The sequence below is a fragment of the Eubalaena glacialis genome, chromosome X (genome assembly GCF_028564815.1).
Source record: "Eubalaena glacialis isolate mEubGla1 chromosome X, mEubGla1.1.hap2.+ XY, whole genome shotgun sequence".
NCBI lineage: Eukaryota > Metazoa > Chordata > Mammalia > Artiodactyla > Balaenidae > Eubalaena > Eubalaena glacialis.
The window spans coordinates 34,175,768-34,198,837 of record NC_083736.1 but is presented as its reverse complement, the minus strand read 5'-3'; positions in this window follow the sequence as shown (position 1 = coordinate 34,198,837).

Here is a 23,070-nt window from a genome sequence, read left to right as displayed (position 1 = left end):
CTCTAAACTCCGTATATCTTTGCTAATGTTTTATAAACACAAGCAAAGAACTCCAATTATTTTGAAGTTCATTTAGTTTATGGTCTGTTTCTTATACTAAAATGCCACTCTCAGACTAGAATATATGTTTCATGTGTTCAAGTGAGTTATCTTCAGATTAAAATATAGTGATGATATGGGTGTTTTATTTTATGAAAATTCATTGAGCTATGCACTTATGATTCGTAATTTTTCTAACTATACTTCAAAAATTTACCAATTTTTCTCATGATGACTCTCTTACAAATCTAAATGTAAGCTCCAGACATACATTTTCAACCACTTACCAGATACCTCCATTACTATGCATGATAGGCAACTAAAGACAAGGTGTTCAAATGAAAAACCTCTTCCTACTTTTTTTTTCCTATTTCTGTAAGCAGAACCACAGTATAGCCAGTTTTTCAGAACAGATTTTCCTTCTCCATATACTAAAGGTCCTGAGTCAGGGCCAAACTACATCCAAGCCCTCTTCTCCATATGCACAGGTACCATCTTAGTTGGTTCATGCAACATTTCTAACCTACATACTGGTCTCACTGAGGGCAGTTATGCATCCCACTATCCATTCATCTCAGTTATTCCACAGGGATCCTGTTTAAAAAAAATCTAAACATATACCTGTCCCTTCAGTCTCTTTAGCAGAGCATAATAGCAGCCAACATTCATATAGCATTTGTTACATGATAGAGGCTACTGTAAAATCTTTGCAGCTATTAACCAATTTAACCCCTAAATAACTTTATAAGGAAAATATTATTATTATCTCAATTATACAGATATAAATCTGAGGCACAAAAATGTAACAACGGGCAGAACTTGGAATTTGAACTAAGGCTAAACAACTTCTGAAACACATTACCTAACTTTATTGTGGTAACCACTTCACAATATATATGTATATCAGATAATCACATTGTACACTTTACATTTACACAATGTTTTTGGTCAATTATACCTCAATAAAATTGGGGGGTTTAAAAAGAAACTCTGCTTTAGCCAGCCCTCATGATCTGGTACTTTCTGTTCTTTCTGATTTTCCTTTCATTGACTTTCTTTAAATTACCTGAAAATATCATAGGTTTTATGTCTCTGAGATCTTTCACATTCTTTTCCATTCACCTGGGATACTCTCTCCATGGTCATGTCCACACCAACCTTGTGTATCTGATTAATTCCTCTTTCAAGAAGAAAAGTATATTACCTTCTCTAAAACATTCCCCTGACATCCCTATCTTTATCTTATGAGATGACAAGGATATCTGTACCACTGCATTTGTTACCTGCTATTATAGTTTTTTTCTTTGCTTATTTGTTATCCTCATTAAGAAAAAGATTATGAGGCTAACAACTGTTTAACAACAGTAACTTATACATTACACGGTACAAAATGAACACACGAACTATTTATTTACTAAACTGATGACTACAGATCCAGAGAAACAATATTTATGAGAGTGATTGATTGTAAAATGAGCACACTGCTTTGATGATAATTTTTTTCTTATGGAGATTATATGAACTAATATATTTAGAACATTTTTAAAGTGTCTGGCAGATAGCATGAGCTCAAAAAACTATAGTAAAAATAATAGTAATATAATAATTATAATAACTTTGAAATAGACCTCTAGGATTCCAAAATCTACTTTGCTTTCTGACAAAACCTTTGCAAAACAGATTTATAGAAAGAAAATGAGAAAGAAGAAAATTAGGAGCAGGTAGGTTAGAGGTGGGAAAGAAAAGTCTAGGAAATTTGCAATAGGGATAACTCTAAGTATAAGCGACACAACGAGGATAAAGTTTTGAATAATGAATGCAAGATATAAGAAGAAGAAAGCTTAAATATGGAAATTTAATATTCAACCCAGAAGTTGTATCTAAAACCCCTTGCATTTAGTGAGCAAAATATACATTTAACTAACTGAATGGTTGATTGTGATTAAATACTGAACTCTTTAGCAGATAACCTGAAGCCTGGTTCTTTGGACAGTGAGGGTTGAGAAAAACATGGTCTTCTTACAGTCTTCTAAATAAGGCTAAATAAGCAATAACACAAATGCTTCTCTCTCTCTCTTCCCCCCACCCTTTGTGTGTGTGTGTGTGTGTGTGTGTGTGTGTGTGTGTGCGCGCGCGCGCGCGCGCGCGCATGCACGCATGCACGCATGTGTGTGTCCCCAGAGATTTTTGGCAAAGCCATTTGTTGCTAAGCAAAAGATCAAGAAAGGGATTGTTGAAACTCATCTTTAAATGCTTAATACCTATATTCTCACCCCTGAACGTGCATATTTACCTCTTCTCTTAATAAGCAGGCACTTGAGTGCAGGTCATTTTGCTCTAGATACACTATTCAGCACTGAGGAAGGGGGGAAGCTTTCTGTGGAAGATAAGGAAAGATGCTGGTTATTTGGAAACTTTTCTTCTGGCACCTCTTTAGCTAGTTGGATATTCCATGATCACTGTGACACAATCTAGCCAATTTTAGACTTCATCATACTCTCTCTTTCCAGCAACCAAAGTATCCACAGCAGTTTCCCAGGCCTGTCCAAGGTGAGGGACATCAGCCACTCTGAAAGGCAGTTCCACGGACACAAAAAGTATCAAAAAAAGAAAAGTTACTTGGTGATAGAGACTACTGAGGTCCAGATTTTTCTTTCTTTCTTTCAATACTTAAAAAAAATTTTTATTGAGGTATAATTGATATAACATTATATTAATTTCAAGTGTATAACATAATGATTTGATATTTGTATATATTGTGAAATGATCATCCCAAAAAGTCTAGTTAACATCCACCACCATACATAGTTACAGAATTTTTTTTTCTTGTGATGAGGACTTTTAAGTGGATAATTTTATTTTAATTGAATTAAAGACTATTTGAACAAGTACAAAGTTTATCCTGTTAAAGATCTCAGCTTCAAGAAGAACACAAATGGAGCAGTGAAAAGGAAAAAGAACAGGAAGTCCGGTCAAATAAATCTAAGAAATTAGGAGGTAACAGAGGCACTGAACAAAATTTCCCTCATATTAGATGCTAGGGGTTCAAAGAGGAACAACTCCACCAATGTTGTATCACTTCCAGTTCTTTGTAAAAAATAAGTAAATACATACATACATACAAATACAAACAACAGAATTTATTAGTATTGTGTCACTTATGCTGAAGATATTTAGAAATTCTTTTAGAAAATAAACTATTAATTGTTTAAATTGAAATCTGAGCTTTACCCGAGCCCACACATCTTGTTGTTGCCTTGTATCTATGGATTACATACATAGCATGTGTTGTGAGAAATTTCAAATAATTTATTTATAAAGTCATAGTTTTAATCATTTTTAAAACTCAATTAAATGCCACTAATAAAAATTACCAATTTTAGAAAGGCAATCTGGGAATGTAAGTGCAAAATTCTTGTCATAAGACATTAAAGTAGAAAAAAATATATGATCCCATCTTAAAGAAGTATTCTATCTTATTTGATGAATTTGTTCAAGCACAGATTTAGGTTAAAATAAGAAAAATGACATTAGAATAATATTAGAAAGATCCTAAGAATTCCGCTATTTTATTTTCTCTTATTTGTATTTTTCTCTGTATGTGTGTATATACTCAATATATATGTACTTATATGCCCTGTTGTAATTCTCTGTCCTATATATATATATATAATTCTCTGTCCTATATATATATATATATAATTCTCTGTCTTATATATATCCTAGTAGATGGAAAAAAACAAAACAACCAATATGAAACAAGAATTTTTAAAAAGCCATCACAAAATATAACATAAATTTGAAATGAATCATGCCTTATCACAGAAACAAAATGTACAGATCGGAAAACAAGTCTATAAGATTGCGCAAGTATGATACTCAAATTGTCCATTATCTTTTGTATTGAAGAAGAAAATGGATTCTATGCCGTCTCATGGCAAATCTAAGGGCTGTTTACCATCAAGTCCAAATCTCATCTGTTTTCAATTTCACATTTCCAAAAAGCTCTAGAAAAAAATATCTAAATGACTATGAATGCTCGTAACACTTCTCAAACCACTTTTCATACTCCTAAATTATCAAATCAGTGCAAATCAGTGCTTACTAATGCTACCCACTCCTTGGAAATTTTACTTTTTCATAAGTATTTATTTTAACCAAAATAAAGTAAATATGATCTGTTAAAGCTCCTAGGAGGAAAAGATTTTACTTTCCCCATAAGTCAGTGAAGCCATTGCAAATAGAAGCAATACTGTGACCTAATATGACCAATGAGCAGAGTATACACAGTGTTGACTAGTCCACAAGTCTCCATTTACTTAGCAGTAAATCAGTGTACTCTACACTGTAATCCATGGTGTTGCTGCAGTCACAGTAAAGACTGAAAGGCCAGCTTTGTTCCTTTTGCTAGATCCCTTAATTAGAAGATGAAATATAGCGCTTTAATGGTCCAGTAAAAGAATTAAAAGAGATCAAATTTAAATTGCTCCATGATCAATTTTGAATGTTTTATATTTAGAATTCTTTAAGGGAATAAAAGCTGCATAGTACTTTGACACAGAACACATTCACTTGGATTCAGCAAAAATTTCAGATCGTATTATATGAAAGGAATTGGGCTAAGTATTGTGGAAATGAACTAATAAAAAGGTAAGAAATCTTGCCTACAAAGAGCTCATGGAATAGTATATTAGAAAAGTATACATAAAATGACTCTAGAGCAAAGTTTAATGGGATAAGGGCTATGGAAGAATTTCAAATTGCTAATATAGGGAGATGATGGAAATACTTCTTTTGCCTCCTGAGAATGCAAAAGGATTCATGAAGGAGAAGGTGGTACTTGAGGGATCCTTCAAAGACTGAAAACTCTTTGACAGAGGTAGAGGAAAGAGCTATGTAAAAAGGTTCATTTTAAAGGTATAATTACTAAAAGGTACAGGGGTTTTCAGGACATAGTGAGTCATTCTCTATGCCCAGATTACCATGGGGAAAAAATGAAAAACAACGCTTGTAAGGCAGATGGCACATCACCATATTTAGAAAATGATCATTAATTGTTTATAGGGTAATAAGAAAGCAATATAATTCAAGGAAGAAATGGATGCAGTCAGAATCAACCTCAAGATTATTCTCACGCTAGCACTTATGGAATGATGATATGAAAAGCAGACCCATTCCCCAGCAAAACAATCATAGCTGGTGAAAATTATTTTTTTAAAAACCACTTAAAGCCTCTACTCATAGGGCAGAGGCCTATAACAAAAGAATATAAAACTTACACTCTGAAAGTAGCATTACCTTGCTGAAAGAAATTAAAAACCTAAATAAATGGAAAGACATCTTGGATCAGAAGACTTCATATTGTTAAGGTAGCAATATTCCCCAAATTTATCTATACCTTAAACACAATCCTTATCAAAATTCCAATTAGCTTTTTTGCACAATTTGACACATTGACCCTAAATTCATATGGACATTCAAGGGACCCAGACTAGCAAAAACAATCTTGAAAAGACTGGAGGACTCACACTTCCATACGTCAAAACTTAAAACAAAGCTACAATCATCAAGAGAGTTTGGTACTGGCATAAGGCTAGACATACAGATCAGTGGAATATAATGGAGAGCCCAGAAATAAATCTTCACATTTACATTTAATTGATTTTCAACAGCACTGCTAAGATAATTCAATGGGGGAAAGAACAGTCTTTACAACAAATGGAGCTGAGATGACTGAATATTCATATTCAAAAGAATGAAGTTGGACCCATCTCTCATATCATATCATATAAAAAAATTAACTCAAAATGGAAATGTAAGAGCTAAAGCTATTAAATTCTTAGGAGTAAATCTTTGTGACCTTGGATTAGGCAGTAGCTTCTTAAATATGATACCAAAATCATAGCACAAGCAACAAAAGAAAAGAAATAGATAAATCAGACTTCATAAAAATTTTTTTAAAAAGACTTTTCTGCTTCAAAGGACACCATCAGGAAAATGAAAAGACAATCCACAGAATGGGAGAAGATATTTGCAAAGCATATATATAATAAAGGGCCCGTAATCTAGAATATATAAAGAACTCTTACAGATCAATAATAGACAAATAATCCAATTATAAATGGGCAAAATATCTGAATAAACATTTCTCCAAAGAAGATATACTATGGTCTATAAATTCATGAAAAAATGCTTAATGTCATTAACCATCAGAGAAATGCAAATTGAAACAACGAGATACCACTTCACACACTCAGACATGGCTATCATCAAAAAGACATAACAACAAGTGTTGGTGAGGATGTGAAGAAATTAGAACCTTCATATACTGCTACTGGGAATGTAAAATGGTATAGCTGCTTTGAAATAATCTCACAGTTCCTCTAAAAGTTAAACATAGAGTTACCACCTTATGACCCAGAAATTCCATTCCTGGGTATATACCCAAGAGAACTGAAAATGTATGCCACATAAAAAAGTATATGCAAATGTTTATAGCAGCCTTATTCACAGTAGAAAAAATAAAATATTGTATATCTATGCAATGGAATACTATTTAGCAATAAAAAGAAATGAAGTATTGATATATGCTACAACATGGATGAGCCTTGAAAACATCATGCTAAGTGAAATAAACCAGCCACAAAAGACCACACAGTCTATGTAATCATTTCTATGAGATGTCCAGAATGGCAAATCTATGGACAAAAAGTAGATTTGTGGTTGCCAAGGGCTGAGGGAGATGGGGGTAAAAGGTAGTGGCTACTAATAGATAGTGTTTCTTCTGGGGATGATGACACTATTTTAAAATTGACTGTTGTGATAGCTGCACAACTGAGTGAACATACTAAAAGCCACTGAATTGTTCACTTTAAATGGGTTAATTGTATGGTAGATGAATCATAATGAAAATAGAGCTGTTATTTAAAAAAAAGAAGAGTGTATTCTACATCAATGTAGAAAGTGGAGGGTACAAGCCTGACATAAGAGAGACCATGATAATGATGTTTTTTTGTGGTGAGACACACTGAAAATCTGATCCAGGAAAATGAAGGAAAACTAACATGTATCAGACTTATATTTCTGAAAAGATAAAAGGTGTTTCCTCTTTAAGAAATCAGAAATGAGTCTGTACTTTGGTATTTTTCCCTATATAAAGTACATTATTACAGGAAAGAATCTGTGCCTCTCATGATAGTTGAATGCTGAACGTCATCTTTTAACACTTTAATTTCTAAAATTCACAAAGTTTTGGTCTGTGATTATTCACATTATGCTTTCAATGCTATAATGGCTGATACTTTTCTCCTATATAGTTGAACTTTACACAACACAGCTTCTTGGTTGTGTTTCCTTTTGCTAGGTCAGAAATGAATCTAAAATTTCACAGTCATGTTCTTTTCATTTGATTATTCAAGTAATAAAATATGAACTTTCTTGATATTTCAGGAAGAACAAACTTTGCATGCTTCCATAGTGAAAATTAAGGGCAAAATTAGATGAAATTGAAGTTCAGAGAAGATGAACATAATGATGCATGCCTGGAATGATTTATAAAAAAATATTAAACAAGGGAGACTAAATTTGGAAAACTTGGAAAAGCAGATGACTAAGTGGAAACATAATTATATACAAATATTTGATAATATCAAAAGAGAGAGAAGTGACACATAGAAGCCAAGCATATAGAGAATTAACAAAGTCATGTTGATTTAAAAAAAGGAAAATCAAAATAAAAACTAAAAGAGCAAACATTTAGAGAAGAGCTAACACCTATCCTTCTCAAACTCTTCCAAAATATTGCAGAGGGAGGAACACTCCCCAACTCATTCTACGAGGCCACCATCACCCTGATACCAAAACCAGGCAAAGATGTCACAAAGAAAGAAAACTACAGGCCAATATCACTGATGAACATAGATGCAAAAATCCTCAACAAAATACTAGCAAACAGAATCCAACAGCACATTAAAAGGATCATACACCATGATCAAGTGGGGTTTATTCCAGGAATGCAAGGATTCTTCAATATACGCAAATCAATCAACGTGATACATCATATTAACAAATTGAAGGAGAAAAACCATATGATCATCTCAATAGATGCAGAGAAAGCTTTCGACAAAATTCAACACCCATTTATGATAAAAGTCCTGCAGAAAGTAGGCATAGAGGGAACTTTCCTCAACATAATAAAGGCCGTATATGACAAACCCACAGCCAACATTGTCCTCAATGGTGAAAAACTGAAACCATTTCCACTAAGATCAGGAACAAGACAAGGTTGCCCACTCTCACCACTATTATTCAACATAGTTTTGGAAGTGTTAGCCACAGCAATCAGAGACGAAAAAGAAATAAAAGGAATCCAAATCGGAAAAGAAGAAGTAAAGCTGTCACTGTTTGCAGATGACATGATACTATACATAGAGAATCCAAAAGATGCTACCAGAAAACTACTAGAGCTAATCAATGAATTTGGTAAAGTAGCAGGATACAAAATTAATGCACAGAAATCTCTTGCATTCCTGTATACTAATGATGAAAAATCTGAAAGTGAAATTAAGAAAACACTCCCGTTTACCATTGCAACAAAAAGAATAAAATACCTAGGAATAAACCTACCTAAGGAGACAAAAGACCTGTATGCAGAAAATTATAGGACACTGATGAAAGAAATTAAAGATGATACAAATAGATGGAGAGATATACCATGTTCTTGGATTGGGAGAATAAACATTGTGAAAATGACTCTGCTACCCAAAGCAATCTACAGATTCAATGCAATCCCTATCAAACTACCACTGGCATTTTTCACAGAACTAGAACAAAAAATTTCACAATTTGTATGGAAACACAAAAGACCCCGAATAGCCAAAGCAATCTTGAGAACGAAAAATGGAGCTGGAGGAATCAGGCTCCCTGACTTCAGACTATATTACAAAGCTACAGTAATCAAGACAGTTTGGTACTGGCACAAAAACAGAAATATAGATCAATGGAACAGGATAGAAAGCCCAGAGATAAGCCCACGCACATATGGTCACCTTATCTTTGATAAAGGAGGCAAGCATATACAGTGGAGAAAAGACAGCCTCTTCAATAAGTGGTGCTGGGAAAATTGGACAGGTACATGTAAAAGTATGAAATTAGAACACTCCCTAACACCATACACAAAAATAAACTCAAAATGGATTAAAGACCTAAGTGTAAGGCCAGACACTATCAAACTCTTAGAGGAAAACATAGGCAGAACACTGTATGACATAAGTCACAGCAAGATCCTTTTTGACCCAGGTCCTAGAGAAATGGAAATAAAAACACAAATAAACAAATGGGACCTAATGAAACTTAAAAGCTTTTGCACAGCAAAGGAAACCATAAACAAGACCAAAAGACAACCCTCAGAATGGGAGAAAATATTTGCAAATGAAGCAACGGACAAAGGATTAATCTCCAAGATTTACAAGCAGCTCATGCAGCTCAATAACAAAAAAACAAACAACCCAATCCAAAAATGGGCAGAAGACCTAAATAGACATTTCTCCAAAGAAGAGATACAGATTGCCAACAGACACATGAAAGAATGCTCAACATCATTAATCATTAGAGAAATGCAAATCAAAACTACAATGAGGTATCATCTCACACCGGTCAGAATGGCCATCATCAAAAAATCTAGAAACAATAAATGCTGGAGAGGGTGTGGAGAAAAGGGAACACTCTTGCACTGTTGGTGGGAATGTAAATTGATACAGCCACTATGGAGAACAGTATGGAGGTTCCTTAAAAAACTAAAAATAGAACTACCATATGACCCAGCAATCCCACTACTGGGCATATACCCTGAGAAAACCATAATTCAGAAAGAGTCATGTACCAAAATATTCATTGCAGCTCTGTTTACAATAGCCAGGACATGGAAGCAACCTAGGTGTCCATCATCGGATGAATGGATAAAGAAGATGTGGCACATATATACAATGGAATATTACTCAGCCATAAAAAGAAATGAAATGGAGGTGTTTGTAATGAGGTGGATGGAGTTAGAGTCTGTCATACAGAGTGAAGTAAGTCAGAAAGAGAAAAACAAATACAGTATGCTAACACATATATATGGAATCTAAGGGAAAAAAAAAAAAAAAAAAAAGAGGTCATGAAGAACCTAGTGGCAAGATGGGAATAAAGACACAGACCTACTAGAGAATGGACTTGAGGATATGGGGAGGGGGAGGGGTGAGATGTGACAGGGTGAGAGAGTGTCATGGACATATATACACTACCAAATGTAAAATAGATAACTAGTGGGAAGCAGCCGCATAGCACAGGGAGATCAGCTCGGTGCTTTGTGACCACCTAGAGGGGTGGGATAGGGAGGGTGGGAGGGAGGGAGATGCAAGAGGGAAGAGATATGGCAACATATGTATATGTGTAACTGATTCACTTTGTTGTAAAGCAGAAGCTAGCACACCATTGTAAAGCAATTATACTTCAATAAAGATGTTTAAAAAAAAAAAAAAAAAAAAAACTAAAAGAGGAAGCTAGTAGAATAATCTGATATTGAAAAGGTTTCCTAGACAACAAGGTGTCAAAAATGTTTTTATTGTGTGTTGGTATAAAGAACCAAAATTATGGTAACAATTACCTTTAAGATACAACATTAACATGCTCCCTAATACTTCAAGAAGCCAAAAATGGGGCAATTGAGCAAAGAGATGGGATTCTACATCGATAATCACTTTTCAGAAATATGGCTTTGAGAGATGTTAAACAACCTCAGCAGGCTCCTTTTCAATAGCCTTATCTCCTGATATTGACTTCCATGGCCAGAGTAGGATGGATAATTGGAAGATTTTGATTTTCATACAGTAATGTAATCTCTTTCATTTGAGTGAAGTGAGCTCTGAAAGCATTACTTGGAACACATGATGCTGATTCATTACATTTCACTTGATAATTGTAATAATGGGTGTGTGTCATTTTAATTGTACATCTCTCATCATATGGAAAAAGTATATGCCATATCACGAAGTGGGGAGATAGTGAACTTTCAAAGGTATCTGAATATCAGATGTTTTCCTAACTGGCCATTAACTGTAGGCAATTTGCTAATCATCTTTACTTCTTTAAATGAAAATGTCACGTTGTCCTTGACCTTAAGTGGAGATGTTCTGCCTGTGATTCATACTGCAGGGAATAATAATAATAATAATAATAACAGTTACAGGCAATGGTCACTAGACTAAACCAAGTTCCCATTGAATGATGGTCACCTAAATTTTTATTCCTTTGCTTCATACTTTAGCTTCTGACACACCAATCTTAGGTCATCCTGGTTGTACTGACACATTTAATTCTATTTCACTGATTTACAATCTTAACCTGCCCCACTCAAAACTTACTCAGAAAGAATGTACTTCAAGGATGAAGTTTGAACAAAATCTTTGAAATAATTCATATGACAAAATTTATTTCATCTGGCAAAGAATTGGTAGAAATTTTATTATAGGAAAACATAATGTTTGTATCTTTAATTGCAATAGTTTGAGGATACAGCACACTGTCACACAAAGTGGGAACTTAACAAACATGTGTTGAGCAAACAAATGAATAAAAAATGGATTTTAAGAAAAGATACGAGTTGCAGCCACGGTTGAAGAATTACATCTAATATGTAATTTGTGTATTGGAGTATTATTGGCTATGGCAAAAGAAGAGCTATGCTGCATCAAGCTTGTAAAACACCTAATGTTGTATGCTAAGGACTTTGGTATTTATTTCGTGGATTTTAAAGTAGATAAATATCATGAGTATTGGGGGAAAAGAAAAATAGAATGGTATGGATGTTAAGCGAGAACTTTGTTTCAACGATGTAAGTGTGAGCTATGATTTCTAATGATGGAGATCAGTAAGAATGTAATAAGGTACAGATCTTCCTCAACTTATGATGGGGTAATGTCCTGATAAATCCATTGTAACTTGAAAATATAAATTGAAAATGCATTTCATAGACCTAACCTACCGAACCGCATAGCTTGTTAGCCTAGCCTATCTTAAACGGGCCTGGAACACTTACACTAGCCTACATTTGGGCAAAATTATCTAACAAAAAGCCTATTTTTAATAAAGAGTTAAATATCTCATGTAATTTATTGAATACTGCACTGAAAGTGAAAAACAGAATGGTTAATGGGTACAGAATGGTTTTAAGTGTACCAGTTGTTCACATTCACGATAGCGTGGCTGACTCGGAGCTGCAGCTCACTCCCGCTGCCCAGCATCACGAAGGAGTATCATACCACATATCACTAGCCTGGGAAAAGATAAAATTCAAAATCTGAAGTATGGTTTCTACTGAATGTGTATTACTTCCACACCATCACAAAGTCGAACCATGGTAAGTCAGGGACTGACGATATTTGATGATTTGGAAGTCACTGGTGACTTTTGAGAAGGTAGATTGACAAATTGGTGGAGACAAAGCAAGAAAAAGTAAATTACATTTTCTGTTCTGGCCAAAATAGAGTAACAGGGATCAGAGTTACCCTCTGGAACACCTAAAAAAGGGGTAGGGAAATAAGACAACAGTTTGCAAGACACTGGACATCAAGGAGCAGAGACTGATTCCTGAGAGACAGGAAATAAATGATGTGAGCCTTACGATTGCTTCACATTACCTGAGTTTCCAGGCCACAGCTCAGGGAGGGGGATCCCAGGCAGAGACCAGCAGTCTCACTAAATAAAGGAGAAAGGGCTGAGAGACTCTAGAGAACAAGGTGGGTAGAGTTCTCAAGACAGAGTACCAGAGAGGAGAACGATTCACAGAGAGGCAACTCCAGAATCTTGCACCTCCACACTAACTGTTCAGCTGATTACTGATCAGCTTATGTGTGTGACTACATTACTAGAGGCCAGGAAAGGAACCACTTAAATGGACTATAGAAAACAGTGCCTAATACTCATATAGGGCCTGAAATACTGACTTTTCCTATCAGCCAGACTGTAAAACCTCAAGATTAACAGGGCAATGGACAATATACATGGAAAGGTCTTGCCTCAGTGGTGGGGAATATTTAACCATATATTATAAAAGAACAATACAGCAACATTATTTAGCCATATAATATAACAGGAGCCTGCTATATTTCTTTCTACCAAATCTTTAAAAGGACCTAAAAGGATCAAACCATTTCCAAGCAACTTCACAGTATCCCAGAAAAAAAGGTAAAAAACATTTGTAAAAATACAAAATTATCCAGCACCCAAAAAGGTAAAATTTACAATGGCTTGCATCCAATAATAAATTATCAAGGAAGCAAAGAGGCAGTAATCGCCCTTGTAATGAAGAAATGAAGCAATCAAAGCCAACTCATAATCGACACAGATGTTAGAATTAGCAGAAATGACCATAGAACAATTCTTATTACTATACTCAAAATGTTCAAAAAGTTAAGTTAGAGACATGGAATATATTTTTAAAAGTCCTAAATCAAACTTCTAGAAATGAAAAATTCAAAGTGTAAGATAATAAAAAAACACACATTGAATGGCATCCATGACATATTAGACACTGCAGAAGATTAGTGAACTTGAAGACTAAGCAAGAAATATTATCCAAAATAAAACACAAACAAAAAGAAAAAATTTTTTAAAATGAGCAGAGCATGAGTAAACTGTTTGAAGAAAACTTCAAACAATCTAATGTGTGTGTGTGTATGTGTGTGTGTGTATATATATATATATATATATATATATATATATATATATATATATATATATATATATAAAATTGGAGTCTCCAAAGAAGAGGAGAGAGAAGGCAAGACAGAAAACATGTTTGAAGAAATAATGGCAACTTTTCCCCAAATTTAATGGAAACTATAAGTCCCCAAATCCAAGACCTTCAACAAACTTCAAGCACAAGAAACATTAAAAAAAAGGACAAGTCATATCGTAAACAAATTGTTCTAAAACCGTGATAAACAGAAAAATTTTAAAGGAGCCAGAGGGAAAAAAGACACATTACATACAAAGAAACAAAAATCAGGATGAAATCAGACCTCTTATCTGAATAATGCAACTGAGAAAAAGTAGGCAGCCTCCTTAAAGAAAGAAAAAAAAAATTGGTAAACTTAGAATTCTATGTACAGTGAAAACATCTCTTTAAACCAAGGCAAAATAGGGATTTTTTTCAGTCATACAAAAGATGAACAAATTCATTACCAGCAGACATAAAGTACCCCCAAAAGAGTTGAATAATTTCATTTAGGCAGAAGGAAAATTATACCAGATGGAAATAAGTATCTAAGGAAATAAAGAGTAGTGAAATTGATAACTACATGGGTAAATAAATAAGATTTCCTATATATTAAAATCAGTGGTGATGTAGTATTTAAGGAAAGGTAATTTTTTTTAAGTAGTATGGAATTTATAAGACATATAAGAGCAAAATGGATGTCAACAGTAGAACAAAATTGGGAGGAGAACTCAATCAAATAGAAGACAGAAAAAAATAGAGATAAATCAATGAAAGTAAAAGCTGATTCTTTAAGAAGACCAATAAAGTATATTAACCTCAAGCCAGTCTAATTAGTAAAAAAAAAAAAAAAAAAGACTGCTAAAATCAGCAATGAAAGAGGTGACATCACTCTACAGATTCCACAGCTATCTAAAGGATAACAAGAAGTAACATGAATACTTTGACTATAATTTTGACAAGATAGATGAAATAGATATATTCCTTGAAATGCACAAACTAATCAAGTTCAAGAATAAATAGATAATGTGAATATACCTATATCTATTAAAGAAGTTGAATTTTGCTTCAGGTTCATCAATATTTTATCAACTACGAGACCAACATTCATATATACTCCTCTCATATTTTTGTAGTGCTATGAACATTACACTGTTATATCAATTACTGGCAAAAATGAAGCCATAAGTAAAAGCAGAATTACTCTTAAAAAAATGATCTAGTTAAGTCACTACAGCATGGGAGGAATCTCAAAATAATAGTGCTGAGTAAAAAGAGAATTGTATAGCTCCACTTATATTAAGATTGTAATGAAATAATTATGACAATTATTTTGTTAACCAAAAATTGAAATCTATGGTCAAAACAATGTTAACTCTCCTTAATAATGAAATTATTATCTCCCCTTTTACAATTCCATCAAGCCCCCAAAGCCAGATTGAATACTACTTACTTAAATTGTAGGTAAAACTTGAGTTATGCCATTTTATCATATCTCCCAACTAAATATAATTTTTAAATTTTACAATATTCATAAAAATTCACCACAAAGGAATATTTCCATATCCTATATCACAGATACAGAACAGCAGGGTGCTTCAAGTCCCTGGCAAATGTAGTTTGCGAAATAGACATCTGTGATCAAAACTACACAGCAACATCAAATATCCTCACAAATCTATTCATATGCTTTGCATTTCATGAATAGCAATTTAAAATTCACTCATTAATTTAAGAAATCAAGCAACTCCTTTACATTTCCAAAATAACAGCTAAAACTGTCTGGGACAGGAAAATTTGTAGCTAGAAAAATTCATAGTGCAGACCTAGAGTGTACTTCTGCTTCCATTAATGAAGGAATTCATCTATAAATGGAAGTATATGTATATATTTCATCCTTATAGAAGAGGATATCTGTTTATGTGCAAATATTCTATTTCAAATGAAGTTTGCCTGTGAGCATCGTGTGCCTGAAGAACCAGGTCTTTTCTATGTAGTTTTGTAAGCCAAAGCCTAGAATTGCTCTCTAATCTAAAATTTCTCACCACAACCTTAAGTCCGTATCACTGCTGTATCTTATTTACGCAATGATTTCCAAATTAGTCTCTCTTCTTAAGTATATTTTTATAAAATGCAAATCTGGTCAAATTCACATGCTTGTTAATTCTCCAGGCTCATCTAAACTTACCTATACGCATAAACACATCTCTCTCACACACACACAGCCACACAAACACACTCTTACATTCTAGATTCCAGTCAATATGTCCTTTTCATACCTCTATGTCTTTGTACATGATCTTCCCTATTGTTAGGACTTCACTCAGACCACTGTGATCTTGTTTCAATGCTCTCTCCTTCAAGGCCAATTTTATGATTGGTTTTATTAAGATCTTATGTTTTTAGACAAGGACCCTCATTTGCCAGTTGCCTTCTACTAAAGAATTCACTCTCATACTCCAGACAAATGAGGAACTAATGCCTTCAAAATCTAGGAAATTGCCAAACTTATTTATTCACACATCAAAGAGGCCAATATTATGCTCTCTGGCTCAGCATTATCTGGTTTCTGTGGCTCTCCATTCAAGCCTTTGACTTTGTGCAGCACCTTTCACCCTTACACTATTCCATCCCATAAAATCTGCTTTTCCACATTTTGGTTACGTGACCTTGCATTTCACAGAACACGTTTCCTCAACTATAAAGTGGAAACCATATCAACAAACTCAAATTTTGGTGAGAATTAAATGATCACTTTACATAAGTCCCTAATATTACAAGCATCGCAGAATGATACTCAGCAAATATTTGTAGAAGAGTAGGAGGGAGAGAGGAAGGAAGGAGAGTTCCAAAAAGGTACAAAGAACCCAAGAAAAAAAAAGCTTTAATGGTGTTTATCTTGTGTGATAGCCTTCAATTAAAGTTCAATCTTATCTATTAAGATGAAAAAAAAATGTATTTGCAAAATTAGAGTCACTAGAAAAGCTTCCTATTGCTTATTGGTGATGGCTACTTCCAGTGAAATAAACTTTCCTTGGAGAAATTATGTGGTTTTTTTCCATTGCTGTAATTACCTGTATTGGTATTAGTTGTCATATAGAAATAAACAGGAGCAATGTTCGATCTATTTGGATTTTTTTTTTTTTAGCATCAATGAGACTTTAAGAAATAACCTGCCCTCAAATCTGTAGTTTTTAGGAGAGACAAATCAGGAGAGCCTTATATATCTGTGTTAGTGTAGCCTCCTAAAGTTTTCAAAGCCCATTCACAATCTTTGGTGTTTTTGAGGTTAATGATATAGAGAAACCCAAAAGTATTATTGTCTTCATTTTAATAACTGAGAAAACTCCAGATAACTTGAGTTACCTCAAGTGCGAGATCTGAGTGTCTTCTAATTGTGTGTATTATTTCCACACTGACATTCAGCAATATTATGAAAAATGAAATAAACATCTTGAAACCTTGGACCCCAACTATTGAAACTAGGGCAATAACATATGTACCGGAGCCTCTAATAAAGAAAACATAAAGATATACTTTCATTTTCTGGAATGAGTTGTACCCTGCTTTTCCATCTTGCCTGTTGTTGGTCAGTTATGTGGCAGGAGGGGGGATAAATTCCTTTCTGGATGTAAAAGCCACAGACAAGGTGGAAGTGGACTGCATGGCCACTGATACTCGTATCATGCTCTCCTGATCTTTCACCATTTAAAAAAAACTTAAGGATATTGTTCTCTTTTCAATCTATCATTAGAGTAAATAAGGAACTTTTATTGTGCATAATAAAGACAATGCCTTTAAGTAAGCAAATATTTATGGCATAATTTATTCAACAGATATTTGCATCATGAGGAAGAAACTGATAGTACATGGAAGAATTGAAAGGTAATGAACAGCCACTCCTGTTATTTAATATCTTACAAAATGGAAACCTGTGATTTCTTAATTATCGCCCTTTCACTGCTTCTTTTTTGCCCAAGTGCACAGCACTTAACTTTTTACATCAAATTGTATCCTACTAAAAAAGGGAAAACATTATACCTCATCCTATTTTTTGAAACATATGTTTTCTATTTGCTACAACCCTAGTGAAAACAAACACTGTGTAATTATTAAACATTGCTAACCAGGTTAATTACGCTCATATTAAAATTGTTTAAAATAAAGATTTGCTTAGGTTAGGAAAATAGGTTACAGTAGGCTGTAGCAAACTTCCTCTCTGTTAAAATTTCCTTTGGTGATATGTATGTCCATGTTAGCCTCCACTTTAAGCCAGCCATGTGCCTAAAGTTGATGGTATATTATACAAATATTATAATAATCAATTGTATTACAGTGTCACATAAGGGGTAACAAAACCTTTGGAGAATTTCGTTCTAGGAATATGTAGTTTAATAAAGAAAAAGGAAATTGTTTTTCATTTCTGAGAGTCTGCATGAAAGAGCATTAAAAGCCCAGCCTTTTGAGCCAGGCAGAAATGAGTTCATAGTCCAGCACTGCCATGTTGTTATCCTGTGACTTTAGGCAAGTTGCTTTGCAGAATATGTTATCTCATATACATACATATATATATATATACACACACACATACTTATATACCTAAATATAAAAGAATATTATTCAACCATAAAAAAGAAGGATCTCCTACCATCTGTGACAGGGCTGGACCTTGAGGACATTATGCCAAGTGAAATAAGTCAGACAGAGAAAGACAAACACTCTATGATCTCACTTATATGTTGAATCTAAAACAAAAAACTCACAGAAACAGCAGAATGGTGGTTGTTAGGTACTGGAGGGTGAGGGAAATGGGTAGATGTTGGTCAAAGCGTACAAACTTCCAGTTATAAGGTGAGTAAGTTCTGGGGACCTAATGTAGAACATGGTGACCATGGTTAACAGTGCCATATTATATACTTGAAAGTAGCTAAGATAGATCTTAAATGTTCTCACCACATACACACAAAAATTTAATTATGTGAGGTAATGGATAAACTAAACTTATTGTAGTAATCATTTCATAATACATACATGTATCAAATCATCCCATTATATACCTGAAACTTATATAATGTTATTTCTCAATTATATCTCAATAAAGTTGGAAAAAATTTTTAATTAAAAAAATAAAAATTGGGCTTCCCTGGTGGCACAGTGGTTAAGAATCTGCATGCCAAACTTGCACAAGTCTCTTAGATAGCCTTATCCACCAGAGAGCAGACAGCAGAAGCAAGAAGAACTACAATCCTGCAGCCTGTGGAACAAAAACCACATTCACAGAAAGATAGACAAGATGAAAAGGCAGAAGGCTACGTACCAGATGAAGGAACAAGAGAACACCCCAGAAAAACAACTAAATGAACTGGAGATAGGCAACCTTCCAGAAAAAGAATTCAGAATAATGATAGTGAAAATGATGATGCAGGACCTCAGAAAAAGAATGGAGGCAAAGACTGAGAAGATGCAAGAACTGTTTAACAAAGACCTAGAAGAATTAAAGAACAAACAGAGATGAACAATACAATAACTGAAATGAAAACTACACTAGAAGGAATCAATAGCAGAATAACTGAGGCAGAAGAACGGATAAGTGACCTGAAAGACAGAATGGTGGAATTCACTGCTGCGGAACAGAAGAAAGAAAAAAGAACGAAAAGAAATGAAGACAGCCTAAGAGAACTCTGGGACAACATTAAACGCAACAACACTCGCATTATAGGGGTCCCAGAAGGAGAAGAGAGAGAGAAAGGACCCAAGAAAATATTTGAAGAGATTATAGTCGAAATCTTCCCTAACATGGGAAAGGAAGTAGCCACCCAAGTCCACGAAGCGCAGTGAGTCCCATGCAGGATAAACCCAAGGAGAAACACGCCAAGACACATAGTAATCAAACTGGCAAAAATTAAAGACAAAGAAAAATTACTGAAAGCAGCAAGGGAAAAACGACAAATAACATACAAGGGAACTCCCATAAGGTTAACAGCTGATTTCTCAGGAGAAACTCTACAAGCCAGAAGGGAGTGGCATGATACACTTAAAGTGATGAAAGGGAAGAACCTACAGCCAAGATTACTCTACCCAGCAAGGATCTCATTTAGATTCGATGGAGAAATCAAAAGCTTTACAGACAAGCAAAAGCTAAGAGAATTCAGCACCACCAAACCAGCTCTACAACAAATGCTGAAGGAACTTCTCTAAGTGGGAAACACAAGAGAAGAAAAGGACCTACAAAAACAAACCCAAAACAATTAAGAAAATGGTCATAGGAACATACATATCGATAATTACCTTAAACGTGAATGGATGAAATGCTCCAACCAAAAGACACAGGCTTGCTGAATGGATACAAAAACAAGACCCATATATATGCTGTCTACAAGAGACCCACTTCAGACCTAGGGACACATACAGACTGAAAGTGAGGGGATGGAAAAAGATATTCCATGCAAATGGAAATCAAAAGAAAGCTGGAGTAGCAATTCTCATATCAGACAAAACAGACTTTAAAATAAAGACTATTACAAGAGACAAAGAAGGACACTACATAATGATCAAGGAATCAATCCAAGAAAAAGATATAACAATTATAAATACACATGCACCCAATGTAGGAGCACCTCAATACATAAGGCAATTGCTAACAGCTATAAAAGAGGAAATTGATAGTAACACAATAATAGTGGGGGACTTTAACACCTCACTTACACCAATGGACAGATCATCCAAAATGAAAATAAATAAGGAAACAGAAGCTTTAAATGACACAATAGACCAGATAGATTTAATTGATATTTATAGGACATTCCATCCAAAAACAGCAGATTACACATTCTTCTCAAGTGCGCACGGAACATTCTCCAGGATAGATCACATCTTGGGTCACAAATCAAGCCTCAGTAAATTTAAGAAAATTGAAATCAAATCAAGCGTCTTTTCCGACCACAACGCTATGAGACTAGAAATGAATTATAGGGGAAAAAACGTAAAAAACATAAACACATGGAGGCTAAACAATATGTTACTAAATAACCAAGAGATCACTGAAGAAATCAAACAGGAAATCAAAAAATACCTAGAGACAAATGACAATGAAAACAAGACGATCCAAAACCTATGGGATGCAGCAAAAGCAGTTCTAAGAGGGAAGTTTATAGCTATAACAAGCCGACCTCAAGAAACAAGAAAAATCTCAAATAAACAATCTAACCTTACACCTAAAGGAACTAGAGAAAGAAGAACAAACAAAACCCAAAGTTAGCAGAAGGAAAGAAATCATAAAGATCAGAGCAGAAATAAATGAAATAGAAACAAAGAAAACAATAGCAAAGATCAATAAAACTAAAAGCTGGTTCTTTGAGAAGATAAACAAAATTGATAAACCATTAGCCAGACTCAACAAGAAAAAGAGGGAGAGGACTCAAATCAATAAAATTAGAAATGAAAAAGGAGAAGTTACAACAGACACCACAGAAATACAAAGCATCCTAGGAGACTACTATAAGCAACTCTAGGCCAATAAAATGGACAACCTGGAAGAAATGGACAAACTCTTAGAAAGGTATAACCTTCCAAGACTGAACCAGGAAGAAGCAGAAAATATGAACAGACCAATCACAAGTAATGAAATTGAAACTGTGATTAAAAATCTTCCAACAAACAAAAGTCCAGGACCAGATGGCTTCACTGGTGAATTCTATCAAACATTTAGAGAAGAGCTAACACCCATCCTTCTCAAACTCTTCCAAAAAATTGCAGAGGAAGGAACACTCCCAAACTCATTCTATGAGGCCACCATCACCCTGATACCAAAACCAGACAAAGATACTACAAAAAAGAAAATTACAGACCAGTATCACTGATGAATATAGATGCAAAAATCCTCAACAAAATACTAGCAAACAGAATCCACCAACACATTAAAAGGATCATACACCATGATCAAGTGGGATTTATCCCAGGAATGCAAGGATTCTTCAATATACGTAAATCAGTCAATGTGATACACCATATTAACAAATTGAAGAATAAAAACCATATGATCATCTCAATAGATGCAGAAAAAGCTTTTGACAAAATTCAACACCCATTTTTGACAAAAACTCTCCAGAAAGTGGGCATAGAGGGAACCTAACTCAACATAATAAAGGCCATATACGACAAACCCACAGCAAACATCATTCTCAATGGTGAAAAACTGAAACCATTTCCTCTAAGATCAGGAACAAGACAAGGATGTCCACTCTCACCACTATTATTCAACTTAGTTTTGGAAGTCCTACCCACAGCAATCAGAGAAGAAAAAGAAATAAAAGGAATACAAATTCGAAAAGAAGAAGTAAAACTGTCACTGTTTGCAGATGACATGATACTATACATAGAGAATCCTAAAGATGCCAACAGAAAACTACTAGAGCCAATCAATGAATTTGGTAAAGTTGCAGGATACAATATTAATGCACAGAAATCTCTTGCGTTCCTATACACTAATGATGAAAAATCTGAAAGAGAAATTAAGGAAACACTCCCATTTACCACTGCAACAAAAAGAATAAAATACCTAGGAATAAACCTACCTAAGGAGGTAAAAGACCTGTACTCAGAAAACTATAAGACACTGATGAAAGAAATTAAAAATGATACCAACAGATGGAGAGATATACCATGTTCTTGGATTGGAAGAATCAATATTGTGAAAATGACTATACTACCCAAAGCAATCTACAGATTCAATGCAATCCCTATCAAATTACTAATGGCATTTTTTATGGAACTAGAACAAAATATCTTACTATTTGTATGGAGACACAAAAGACCCCGAATAGCCAAAGCAGTCTTGAGGGAAAAAAATGGAGCTGGAGGAATCAGACTCCCTGACTTCAGACTATACTACAAAGCTACAGTAATCAAGACAATATGGTACTGGCACAAAAACAGAAACATAGATCAATGGAACAAGATAGAAAGCCCAGAGATAAACCCACACACCTATGGTCAACTAATCTATGACAAAGGAGGCAAGGATATACAATGGAGAAAAGACAGTCTCTTCAATAAGTGGTGCTGGGAAAACTGGACAGCTACATGTAAAAGAATGAAATTAGAACACTCCCTAACACCATACACAAAAATAAACTCAAAATGGATTCGAGACCTAAATGTAAGACTGGACACTATAAAACTCTTAGAGGAAAACCTAGGAAGAACACTCTTTGACATAAATCACAGCAAGATCTTTTTTTGATCCACCTCCTAGTGTAATGGAAATAAAAACAAAA